Source organism: Erythrolamprus reginae, chromosome Z (assembly GCF_031021105.1).
Source record: "Erythrolamprus reginae isolate rEryReg1 chromosome Z, rEryReg1.hap1, whole genome shotgun sequence".
Lineage (NCBI taxonomy): Eukaryota > Metazoa > Chordata > Lepidosauria > Squamata > Dipsadidae > Erythrolamprus > Erythrolamprus reginae.
In genome coordinates this window covers 128,366,456-128,378,188 of record NC_091963.1, presented here as the reverse complement: position 1 = coordinate 128,378,188, position 11,733 = coordinate 128,366,456, and the positions used below count along the sequence as shown (strand labels likewise).

Below are 11,733 nucleotides of genomic sequence, written 5' to 3'. Positions count from 1 at the left end.
GAAATAGCGCTATCCTAGTCTCCTTTAATTTTAAAAATTCAGCAAAAATGTGATACATGTATATACAGTGGTCCCTCGATCATCGCGAGGGTTCCGTTCCAGGACCCCTCGCGATGATCGATTTGTCGCGAAGTAGCGGTGCGGAAGTAAAAACACCATCTGCGCATGCGCAGATGGTGTTTTTATTTCCACCGCAGCAGCGAGGAGCCGAAGATTGGGGTTCCCCGCCGCCTCGCTGCTGCTGCTTGTCCGCGCGCGTGCCGCCCGCCCCCCCCCCGCGCTGTTGCTGGGGCCGCTTCTCAGCTGAGAAGCGGCCCTGGGGTTTCCCCGCGCGTGTGCCGCCCACCCGCCCACGCCGTTGCTCGCGCCTTACCGGGGCAAGAGGGGGAAGACCCAGGGAAGCCTCTGCCCGGCGGGGAAACTCCACCATCTACGCATGCGTGGAAGGGCACGCATGCGCAGATGGTGGAGTTTACTTCCGGGTTGAAAACTCGCGATATAGCGTTTCGCGAAGATCGAGATCGCGAAACTCGAGGGACCACTGTATATATATATATATATCTCACATGTTTTTGCTGAATTTTTAAAATTAAGGGAGACTAGGATTGCGCTATTTCGGCCTTGTTCTGGCCTCATCCAACAGAGGAAAAAACATATATATATATTCTTTTTTCTGATTCCTTCTTACCCCTTCCCACCAAATTATGGTCACTCATTAAACAGTCTACACCCCAGGGAATTGCATCATGCTATGAATACACCTCTGGGAAGACTGTCCTCTTACTCCCACTGCCTCCCTTCCTTCTCTTTTAAGATTTATTTTTCTACTGTGGACTAGTTGGACTGCTCAGGCCCCCCCCCGCCTCTTCGAATTTTTTCTCTCCCTTTTTTAATTATTCTGGGATACAGTTCTGTGTTTTGTTTATGGGGGGAGGGAGTTTGTATAAAAAAAATAAAGGAAACATCATTTTACCTTTTTAAAGTGAACTTTTTAAAGAAAAAATATAGTAAGTAAAATTAGTAAAAACTGAAAGGTGGGGCAGGGGGGAGCAGCTTGTTTATTTTGGGATAAAAATGAATATTTGTCAGATGTCCTTTTGAACTAATTTCCATGCCTTGATTGGCAAATATGGAATCAAGTGAAGACGTTACTTTACATTTACAGTAGTCGCTTTAAGACCTAATTGGGGGCGGCAACTTTGCCACTAAACAAAGTGATCCCTAAGTGGGGTGAACACAGAGTCACATCACTACAATTGCTTTACGGCCAGAAAGGGTTAAGATGAGTCAGTTTCACATCTTTGGTTTGGTATTGGTTTGGTTTGGTTTGTTTGCCTCCTAGCCACTCCCCAAATGATGGAGTGCTATCTTATTGTCTTGAAAAGTAATGTGGTTGCATCACAATCCAGAGTTTGAATGCTGAAGTTGTTTTGTGCAAACAGCTTGCAATGCTGTCATGAAATTTGTTTCTTTCTGGTTTCTGCTCTGATTGAGGGTGGAATGAAAAAAAAAAAAGCAAATACATTTCTGTAGACAATCTCTTCTTTGCCTGATCCTTTCCTGCTGCCAGGCTATCAGTATGTAGAAGAACAAACTGATATTTCCTTTTTGAAATCTTTTCTGCTCCAATCTCCCTTATGGAGGTGGGCGAAAGTGTCAGACGAAAGAGAGATTATGATCACATTGCCATCTGACTGTAGAAGGGCAAACAGCTTACTCTCTTGAAACCCTTCTCCAATTTCTCTGTTCTGTGGGGAGTCGGGGAATCTGTAAGAACAAAACAATTATTTTTGACTCTAATGGTGATCATTTAACCGAGGGACACTACATAGGTCAGTTGTAAATGAGCTACAAAATTATTTTCCCAGTACCTTTGTACAGTGTGTTTGTTTGTACAGTGGCTGGATGAATGATCTCTAAGCAAGGATTACCTGCAGAATGCTTGATAATCATCAGGCTTCATGTATAAGCCTTCTCTTAGTCCCATTTTGATTGCTGATTGCTTAATGGATATTTCTCTGATTCTCTCAGTAATAGTTTTGAAGTGTTTTGCATTGACTTTTCTTGGTCTGGAGGGACTGAATGAAGGAATAGGGTACATGATCCAGTGGTGGGATTCAAATAACTTAACAACAGGTTCTGAGGGCATGGGTAGGTGGGTCATGTGACTGGGTGGGAGTGACCAACTCGACATCATTTCTTTGCCCTAGTTACTGTTTTAAGTATAAAAAAAGATATACCAAAAGGTAGTTTATTTTATGCATTTAATACTTAAATAAGAATAAAGAGGTACATAAAACTAGATTTTGTTACAAGAGTTTTACAATATGAATGAAAAACTATACAAGTTTTGCAATATGAATAAACATTATTTATACAAAACTACATGAGTTTTACAATATGAATGAAAAACTATTAAATAATACCTGACAAAAAATAAAGCTTATGTTAGGTATCTCCAAATTGCTGCTTGATTGGCGTCCTCACTTTTACTTTTCTTAAGTTTTATTTGAGCATCATTAGATGTGTGATTTACTCGTAACAAATTTTAAACTACAGGAATAGGGTCCCAATCCTTTAGAGCTCGGTCAATTAAACTGAAAGTCATTATGTTTGCTATCTTGGAAATGGTCAGGCAATTTCTCTTCTTGGAACATATGAGTTTCATTTTTGAAAAGACCCTTTCTGCTTCTGCTGAACTTACCGCAATTGTTCTGACAGTATCTTTAGCTTTTTAAAATACTATCAGGAATTGCATATTTATTGGAATCTTTTAAAACATTTTCTACAAAATCCCGATAATGGTTAACATAAATTTTGTAATTGAAAATGTCACAAAATTCAAGCAATTGTTCTTCAGCTGCTTTACATGGGACTACTACTTACCAATATTCCAGTAATCTGGCTCCAAAAAATTGAGAAATTGTATGTTGAAATTGGCTACCTGTTTTTAAATGTTCACAATCCATTACTCTTTTATTCAAATTTGTTATGCTTTTCAAAGGTCTTTCCCAAGGAAGTCCAACAAATGGATGATTTTTTACAAATTAGATATTTTTGAAGGTAATTAACCATCAACCTTTTTTTCACCACCTTTTCCTTTCTAAGCATTTGAAATGCTTTAACAGATCTTATCACAAGTTTTTCAGCCTTTATTATGTCTACATTTCTTGCTTGCAATACATCTGAAAGGAGAAATTTCATTTAGAATGTCAATAATCAATGCCCAATCAGTCATAACATACCTATTTTCAATAGGGGCAGCCATGCCTAAGTACTTTTCATTTGAATGAAAATACTGATGTAGTGCTGGATAAACATGCCACACAGCTACGATTGACCTTAAACTACAGGCAGCCCATCTTGGTCCAAAAACTCTACCAATCTTTAGAATTTTAATTCCAAGTTGTTCAGATATTTTGGTAAGTTCAATTTGGTTTTTATTGGATTGATGAAAAATAGTATATATCTTATTAATAAATATTTTAAAATGATTTACTTGCTTTATTTCTTTTATTGAATCATCTAAAACAAGTTAGAGACAATAGTGCCATATTATGTTTGGAAACTTTTGCTATTCTACTACTCACTCCAGATTTTCTCCCAAGCATAATGCTGGCACCATCGGAGCAAAATCTTATTAAATTTTATTCTAGTTAGTTTTTAGTAAACCCAACATTATTTAAATTTTCCATAACTGAAGAGCATATTGTCTCTGCATCTTGTTTTTCTAATTCAACTAACTCAACAAAAATTGTTGGTGAGATAACTGAATCCTCAACTTTTAAGAAAACTATAACAACTGGTTTGCAAGATATCTTTGAGGCTTTGTCAATAATCAAATATTTTCAAGTTGATTTCAGTAAATATATCTTTTTAAAATTTATTTTGCAATGAAATCTATTTTCACTGGAGTTTTGCATTAATGTAATCCTATTCTCATATCTAATCCATTTTTAATTTGCAATTCTATCACATCTTCTATGTCTGAAAATGGTTTACATCTTTGTGCCAGACTGTAAACTCTGTTAAATACTCTACAAGTAGTAGATAAATATTTTTCAGTCATCTTATATATTGTTTTTGTCATAGATTCCTGTTCACATTGTTATGAGAACCTTGCTCATAAACGTTATTGATGAAAAATATTCCCTTTTTTTTCCTTAGAGAAGTTTGTTGTATCTTTGTTTTTCCCTGATGCCTCAATCTGAAAATATTTTCATTCTTTTGAGACATGAACACTTTTCTCTTTTACGAAGTCATGTTTTGTACAATACAGTATTGCAACCTAATTTTTTGTTAGAAACTATCATATTTTTCTTTAAATTTGTTGTATTGTAGCACTGTCCAGCATTCAGGAAGACTATTTTCAATTTTGGAACTATCTATTTCAATTGATGTGCTGCTTTCTCCAAGTTGGGGTGATTTTGCTTGTGACGGTATTGTATCATCCAAGGCTAATTCCGATGCAACTGGTTCTGATCTTGGTTTCTTACTGGAAAAATAACACCCTCTCAAATTCTGTTGCCTTTTCATCCTGTTAAGGGCTACTGCAAAAAAAATAAAAAAGCTATTTCAGTTTGGACTTGATTGTGGTTGTAAGTTGAGGTCTAACTTTACATGTGAGACAACAACTTTCCAAAAAAACCCATGGTGGGCACAATCCTAGTTCCCCTTACGAGGATTACCCTATCCAGATCTTTTGCAATCCCCCAAAGGGTCAGATTCCATACAGCTCTGAACCCTTAAGACTAACCCAATACATATGGTCCTCGCTTAATGGCCAGTTTCTTAGCAAGTGTTCTAATTTACTACTGATCTCTCCAGAGTTACTTGACCTGTTTTTGGAGTTTTGACAGCCATGCGCGCACACACACACACACACACACACAACTAGTTACAATATCCCACATAGTTACGTGACTGAGATTTTCTAAGCTTTTTTGCAAGTTTCCAACAATTCCTTCTGGTTTCAGGTTAAAAATGCCCATTGGGGGAAACGGACTTGTTTGACAACTATAGTGTTTGATTAATGACTGGAAGTTCACTTAAACGACCATGGTGTTTGCCTTACTGCAGTTAAATTCCACATGCCTAGCTGGGGAGTTCTGGGAATTGAAGCCCACCCATTTTCAAGTTGCCAAGGTTGAAAGGAGACTTTGGAGCGCTCCATGCTTCCATCTGCATACGAGCTTTATGGGGATAGTGACTTAAATTTTTCAGCAGGACTTGGCAACTGCCCATACTGCCAAAAGCACCAAAACCTTCTTCGGTGACTGTGGGATTACTGTGCTTGATTGGCCAACAATCTTGTCTGACCGGAACCCCATAGAGAATCTTTGAGGCACTGCCAAGAGGAAGATGAAAGACATGAGAATGAACAATGCAGAAGAGCTGAAGGCCGCTATTGAAGCATCCTGGTCTGCCAAACACCCCAGCAGCCCCACGGGTTGATGGCTTCCATGCCACACCGCATTGAAGCAGTAATTGCCGCCAAAGGGCCCAAACGAAGTACTGAGTACATATGCATGCTTATGCTTTTCAGAGGTCCAATATTGTTCTATGTACAATCCTTGTTTTATTGATCACATGTAATATTCTAATTTTCTGAGTTGGTGGGTTTGGGGTTTTCATGAGCTCTACCCCATAATCATCACAAATAACTGCTTGAACTATCTTGCCTTGCATGTTATGAATATCTCTCATATATTAAGCTTCACCTTTTAAGTTGCATTACTGAAATAAATGAACGTTTGCACAATATTCTAACTTTTCAAGTTTCGCCTGTATATAGTATATAGTAAAAATAATTCCATAACTTTGGCCAGAAGGGGGTGCCCTACTTTGGCCAGAAGGGGGTGCTGTTGGTCTTTGTAAGTGCGGACCTGAATTAACTTAATCAGATCATATTAATTAGCAATTTAACTTTAGAATAACCTTCCCAATCTAGTGCCTTATAGAGTAGTTGGGCTAAATTTCAAATTCCTAATCAGTCCTGCCATTTCGGGTTGAAGCAGCTGCAAACTGGTAGGAAAGCAAATAAAATCCAAATGCAAGCAGCCTACATCCTCAAGAAAATTTCTATTTTCAAGTTGTTATTTTGGCAGGAATGTCTTTAATTTCTGGATAAGAATATGAGCTTTGGGGAAACATATTAGCTCTGTAACTCTTATTACTAGCTATCATGCTTAAATGCCAATTGAATTTACCTAGTCAATCATTTTGGTACAGGGAATTTTGGAGATTTTGCTATTCTATTTATATTATCTATATTGGTCCATAACACACATAGGTAATCCTTAACCTATGACCAAATTAAAACCAGAATTTCTGTTCCTAGGCAAGGCAGTTGTTGAGTGAGATGCCCAATGTTACAACATTTTACAATGAGGGTTAAGCAAATAACTGATTGTTAAGCGAATCCAGCTTTTCTTATTGACTTAAGCTTGTTGAAAGCTGACTGGAGAAGTCACAAATGGCAACTGTGTCCCAGGGGTGCTGTAACTATGCTGATCTGGTCTTCACTTGATAAAAAAATAATCACTAATGAGGCCATTAATTTTTTTTAAAGGTTCTAATTCCACCTGAAAGAAAAAGCTTGCCTGAACTGCTTTTCAGTTTTAAGAATGCAAATTATAGTAATATTATTTTTTTCCTGCAGAAAATCATATGTCTGGGCATGAAGCTTTGATTCAAGATCATAGGGACAGATATTTTTTTTAAAGTATTCTCAAATCATAGCAAGTACAATTTAAAAAATCTCTGAAAACATAAAGCACTACCCCTCCCTTCAATGAACCTAGCAGTATAAGGCTCACAAGTCTGAAATAAAATTTCTAAATAAAATTTGCCTTTATTTGTACAAGAAATTGTACAAATGAAGGCAAATTTTATTTAGAAAAAAAGCTTTCAGAAGACCAAAACAACTGATTTCTAGAGGAAGCAGAGTTTACAAAACGGATTATTACTGAAAAGCAAACTCTATGAGCCTGATTAACTGTTCTGACTATTAAACAGTTAAGATGAGTGGGTGGGTGAGCAGTGCAGTCAGGCGGTAGGGAAAGCAAGTAGGATGCTTGGCTGCATAGCTAGAGGTATAACAAGCAGGAAGAGGGAGATTGTGATCCCGCTTTATAGAGCACTGGTGAGACCCCATTTGGAATACTGTGTTCAGTTCTGGAGACCTCACCTACAAAAAGATATTGACAAAATTGAACGGGTCCAAAGACGGGCTACAAGAATGGTGGAAGGTCTTAAGCATAAAACGTATCAGGAAAGATTTAATGAACTCAATCTGTATAGTCTGGAGGGCAGAAGGAAAAGGGGGGACATGATCGAAACATTTAAATATATTAAAGGGTTAAATAAGGTTCAGGAGGGAAGTGTTTTTAATAGGAAAGTGAACACAAGAACAAGGGGACACAATCTGAAGTTAGTTGGGGGAAAGATCAAAAGCAACATGAGAAAATATTATTTTACTGAAAGAGTAGTAGATCCTTGGAACAAACTTCCAGCAGACGTGGTAGATAAATCCACAGTAACTGAATTTAAACATGCCTGGGATAAACATATATCCATCCTAAGATAAAATACAGAAAATAGTATAAGGGCAGACTAGATGGACCATGAGGTCTTTTTCTGCTGTCAGACTTCTATGTTTCTATGTTTCTAAGATCCTAAGTGTCAGTATTGTCGTGTAGTTTTGACAATAATTAACTAATAACTAGGTTGTTGCATTCTAGACTACTGAATTTTCAAAATAGCAGCCCCATATAGAGCGCATTAACAATAGCTCAGATGAGGAGTGATGAAAGCTTGAGTTTCTTTAAGTGGTCCGCCTGTCCAGGAAGGGCCTTAAGTGCTCAATCACAGTTGAGCAAAGTGTCTCTAGCAACTGACTATTGGAAGTCTGCAGAATAAAATTAATGCAAAATCTGCACACAAAAAATCTATACACAGCCATTATTAAATAGTTGCCATTATGTGGTCATATATGGCTTTGCTACAGGTCAATCCCTCTTGTTCCAAATGCCAAGTGCAAGATAATCCCCGTGCCCTAGTTTTTATGTAATTTGAACATAGGGCGCTATCTAGCAAAATGAAATTGAAGGGTGAGAAAAGTAAGGTTCTACATTTAGACAAGAAAAATAAAACACACACACAGGTACACTGTAATATAGGTCTGTGATGGCATGCATAACCATATCTACCACCATATGAACCGCTACCGTAGCTCATCTCCAGTGTGCATGTGCACACCGGCCAGTAATTTTTGGCTTATGCGGAGGCTCTGAGATGGCGTTTTCGACCTCCAGAGGGCCTACGGAGAGTGGGAGAGGGCGTTTCGGCCTCCCCAGGCTCCAGGGAAGCCTCTGGATGCTAGGGAGGGCGAAAAGTGGGCCTACTGGGCCTAGTGGAAGTCGAGAAATGGAGTAGCAGCAGAGGGGTATGTGTTCATGCACGCATGCGCGGGGTATAGCATGCACATGTGCATGGGGCGGGAGGCATGGGGGCATTGAATTATGTGTCTGAAAATTGCCACTACCGCTGCTAATGGTGCGCTGTGCACTCAGATTCATTTGAGTTTTGTATGTGTGTGTGTCCAGCATGCTTTTCTGCACATGCGCAGGAAGAAAAAATGTGCTGAAATCTCACGAGGGGACATGCGCAGAAGCCAAAAAACCCCACTGAAATCTTGGCGCATGCGCTTGGAGCAAAAAATACAAAACAAATCTGTTGACGCCCACAGGACTGCCACTGGAGAGGTCACGCACAAACTGCAAACCACTACATATGTGGTGTGAGCACATATGTACCTTTGGCATCCAAGGAAAGAGAGGTTCACCATCACTGATATAGGTGGTATCTGGCTCTATAGTACTAACTGAGAGGGATTGTGGAATCCTAGGAGATAGTCTCTTAAATATGAGCCAGGAGGCTGCTGCGGTTTTCCAAACAGCCAACACAGTTCTAGGCTGCATGACAAGATGGCTAGAATCAATAATAAATACCATTTTATAATGACTTCCTAAGACCATACTTACTTACTTACTTACTTACTTACTTACTTACTTACTTACTTACTTACTTACTTACTTACTTATTTACTTACTTATTTATTTAGATTTGCATGCCGCCCCTCTCCATAGACTCGGGGTGGCTCACAACTTAGAACACTGCATCAGGTTTTGCTTGTCACGATGTAAAAAAAATACAGGGGATGGACAAAAAAATGGAAACACTTGACTTTTTGGCATCACAATGTTTGAACATGTTCAGATAAATCAAAACTTGACATATTTTAATGTTTTTTTAAAAAATTCTGTTATTTGATGTGTTTTTTTAAATTACATTTTTTAAAAATTCTGTTATTTGATGTGTTTTTTTAAATTACATTTTTTAAAAATTCTGTTATTTGATGTGTTTTTTTAAATTACATTTTTAAAAACAGAAATTTAAGGAAATTGGTTATAACCTAGAAATGGCAGACCTCTCAGACTTTCAAAAAGGCCAAATTGTTGGTGCTCGAATGGCAGGGGCTGGTGTAATAGAAGGTGCCCGAATGTTTGGTGTTTCAAGAGGTAATGTCTCAAAAGTAATGACTGCTTTAGAAAGAGAAGGGAAAATGTCCTCAGCCAAGCACAGGTCTGGTTGAAAATCGAAGTTGTCTGAGAGAAACCGTCGGATTCTAAAGTGAATTGTTAGAGTGGATCGCAAGACCACAGCTCCTAAAACCATTGCAGAGCTCAATAGACATGTACAGAACCCAGTTTCCACAAAAACTGTTAGAAGGGAGCTTCACAAATCTGGATTCCACGGAAGAGCTGCAAGGTGTTTCCATTTTTTGGTCCACCCCCTGTATGTTGAGAGACTAGAAAATTCAAGACAAATCTAATGATTTAAAAACATTTTAAAAAACCCATTATTAATCAGACATACACACAAACATACCATACATAAATTGTATAGGCCCGGGGGAGATATCTCAATTCCCCCATGCCTGACGGCAGAGGTGGGTTTTAAGGAGTTTACGAAAGGCAAGGAGGGTGGGGGCAGTTCTAATCTCAGGGGGGAGCTGGTTCCAGAGGGTCGGAGCTGCCACAGAGAAGGCTCTTCCCCTGGGACCCGCCAAACGACATTGTTTAGTCAAAGGGACCCGGAGAAGGCCAACTCTGTGGGACCTAATGGGATTCATCCGGCAGAAGGCAGTCCCGGAGATATTCTGGTCTATATCTATCTATCTATCTATCTATCTATCTATCTATCTATCTATCTATCTATCTATCTATCTATCTATCTATCTATCTATCTATCTATCTATCTATCTATCTATCTATCTAATCTATCTATCTATCTATCTATCTATCTATCTATCTATCTATCTATCTATCTATCTATCTATCCTATCTATCTATCTATCTATCTATCTATCTATCTATCTATCTATCTATCTATCTATCTATCTATCTATCTATCTATCTATCTATCTATCTATCTATCCTATCTATCCTATCTATCATCTATCTATCTATCTATCTATCTATCTATCTATCTATCTATCTATCTATCTATCTATCTATCTATCTATCTATCTATCTATCTATCTATCTATCTATCTATCTATCCTATCTATCATCTATCCAAGACACTGAAAAGGCTGAAGGATTCTTCTTATAGCAAGAAGCTATGGGTTATGGTTAGTATATAATCCCTTCCTTTTAATCATTTTTGGATATATGTATTTTATTATATCTTGCTGATAAATTTATTAATAACATTTATCTTCCAGATTATCTTTTAAGAGCTCAAGGTGACAATACTGGTTTCTGTTTTCCTCTTTCCTATCGTCTTCTGAAGTAGGTTGTGTAATCTAAATCTAAATCTAATTTGTGGTTGATCAAAGGTCTCTCCCCCCAAAACAGTTTAGCTGACAGGGATCCAGATGTTGCTGAATAACTCCTACCGCTTCAATCCAACATAGCCTGTGAAAGAAGGATGCTGGTGTTGTGAGTGGTCCACAACCAGCTCAGTTAGTCACAGATTCTGAGGAGGATGAACTGGTTCCATCTTGGTACCCTAGGTCAGTGTTCTTGACAACTGAACCAGAGAGTGAGAGTGAGGCAGAATTGGAACCTGAGAAACCCTTGGAACCTCCAGAGACTATAGAAACCCCAATGAGGGTAATGTCTGAGTCAGAGGAGGAGGGAGACATTGGGGATCAGGAGCGCCTATTAGATGCCTGGGTCAGAAGGTCACAAAGCAGACAGGAATACCTTTAAAGTTCCAGAAGGTGAGTCTATGGAAGAAAGTCTAGACAATGAATATTTCTAGGAAGCAGTTGACCACAGCCAGACAGTATATAAGTGAGGATTTTCGGGTATAAAGACATGGAGATTCAATGTTTGTAATGGTGGAAGTCCTAGATCTGAAATTCTAGAAATGCTTTGCTGGCAAACTGCTATTATCCCTTTAAGTTCATTGTGCAGAGATGCAGCTGTCTGAGGAAAACATGAAGATTTGTGAGTGTGTGTTTAAAAGACATTAGAACACTGAAATTGGATTTGGCTTTTGGCTGCTCCTTATCTATTAGACAATTTGACCAGGAGACCTGCCAACATGGACTAAAAACTTGACCTTGTTGTACAAATCATTTTAAAATATAGATCTGTTTTGGTTTCAATTTTCGGTGAGTGGGTGCTCTTTGTTCTGATCCGATTAGGGCCAAGCAGAACA

At 38.4% G+C, this 11,733-nt stretch overlaps 1 pseudogene; it reads right to left on the bottom strand.

The window, feature by feature from the left end:
• Nucleotides 1–2,976: 2,976 nt before the first annotated feature.
• On the bottom strand, nucleotides 2,977–4,069 carry LOC139154120 (E3 SUMO-protein ligase KIAA1586-like; annotated as a pseudogene).
• Between the last annotated feature and the right edge of the window lie 7,664 nt (nucleotides 4,070–11,733).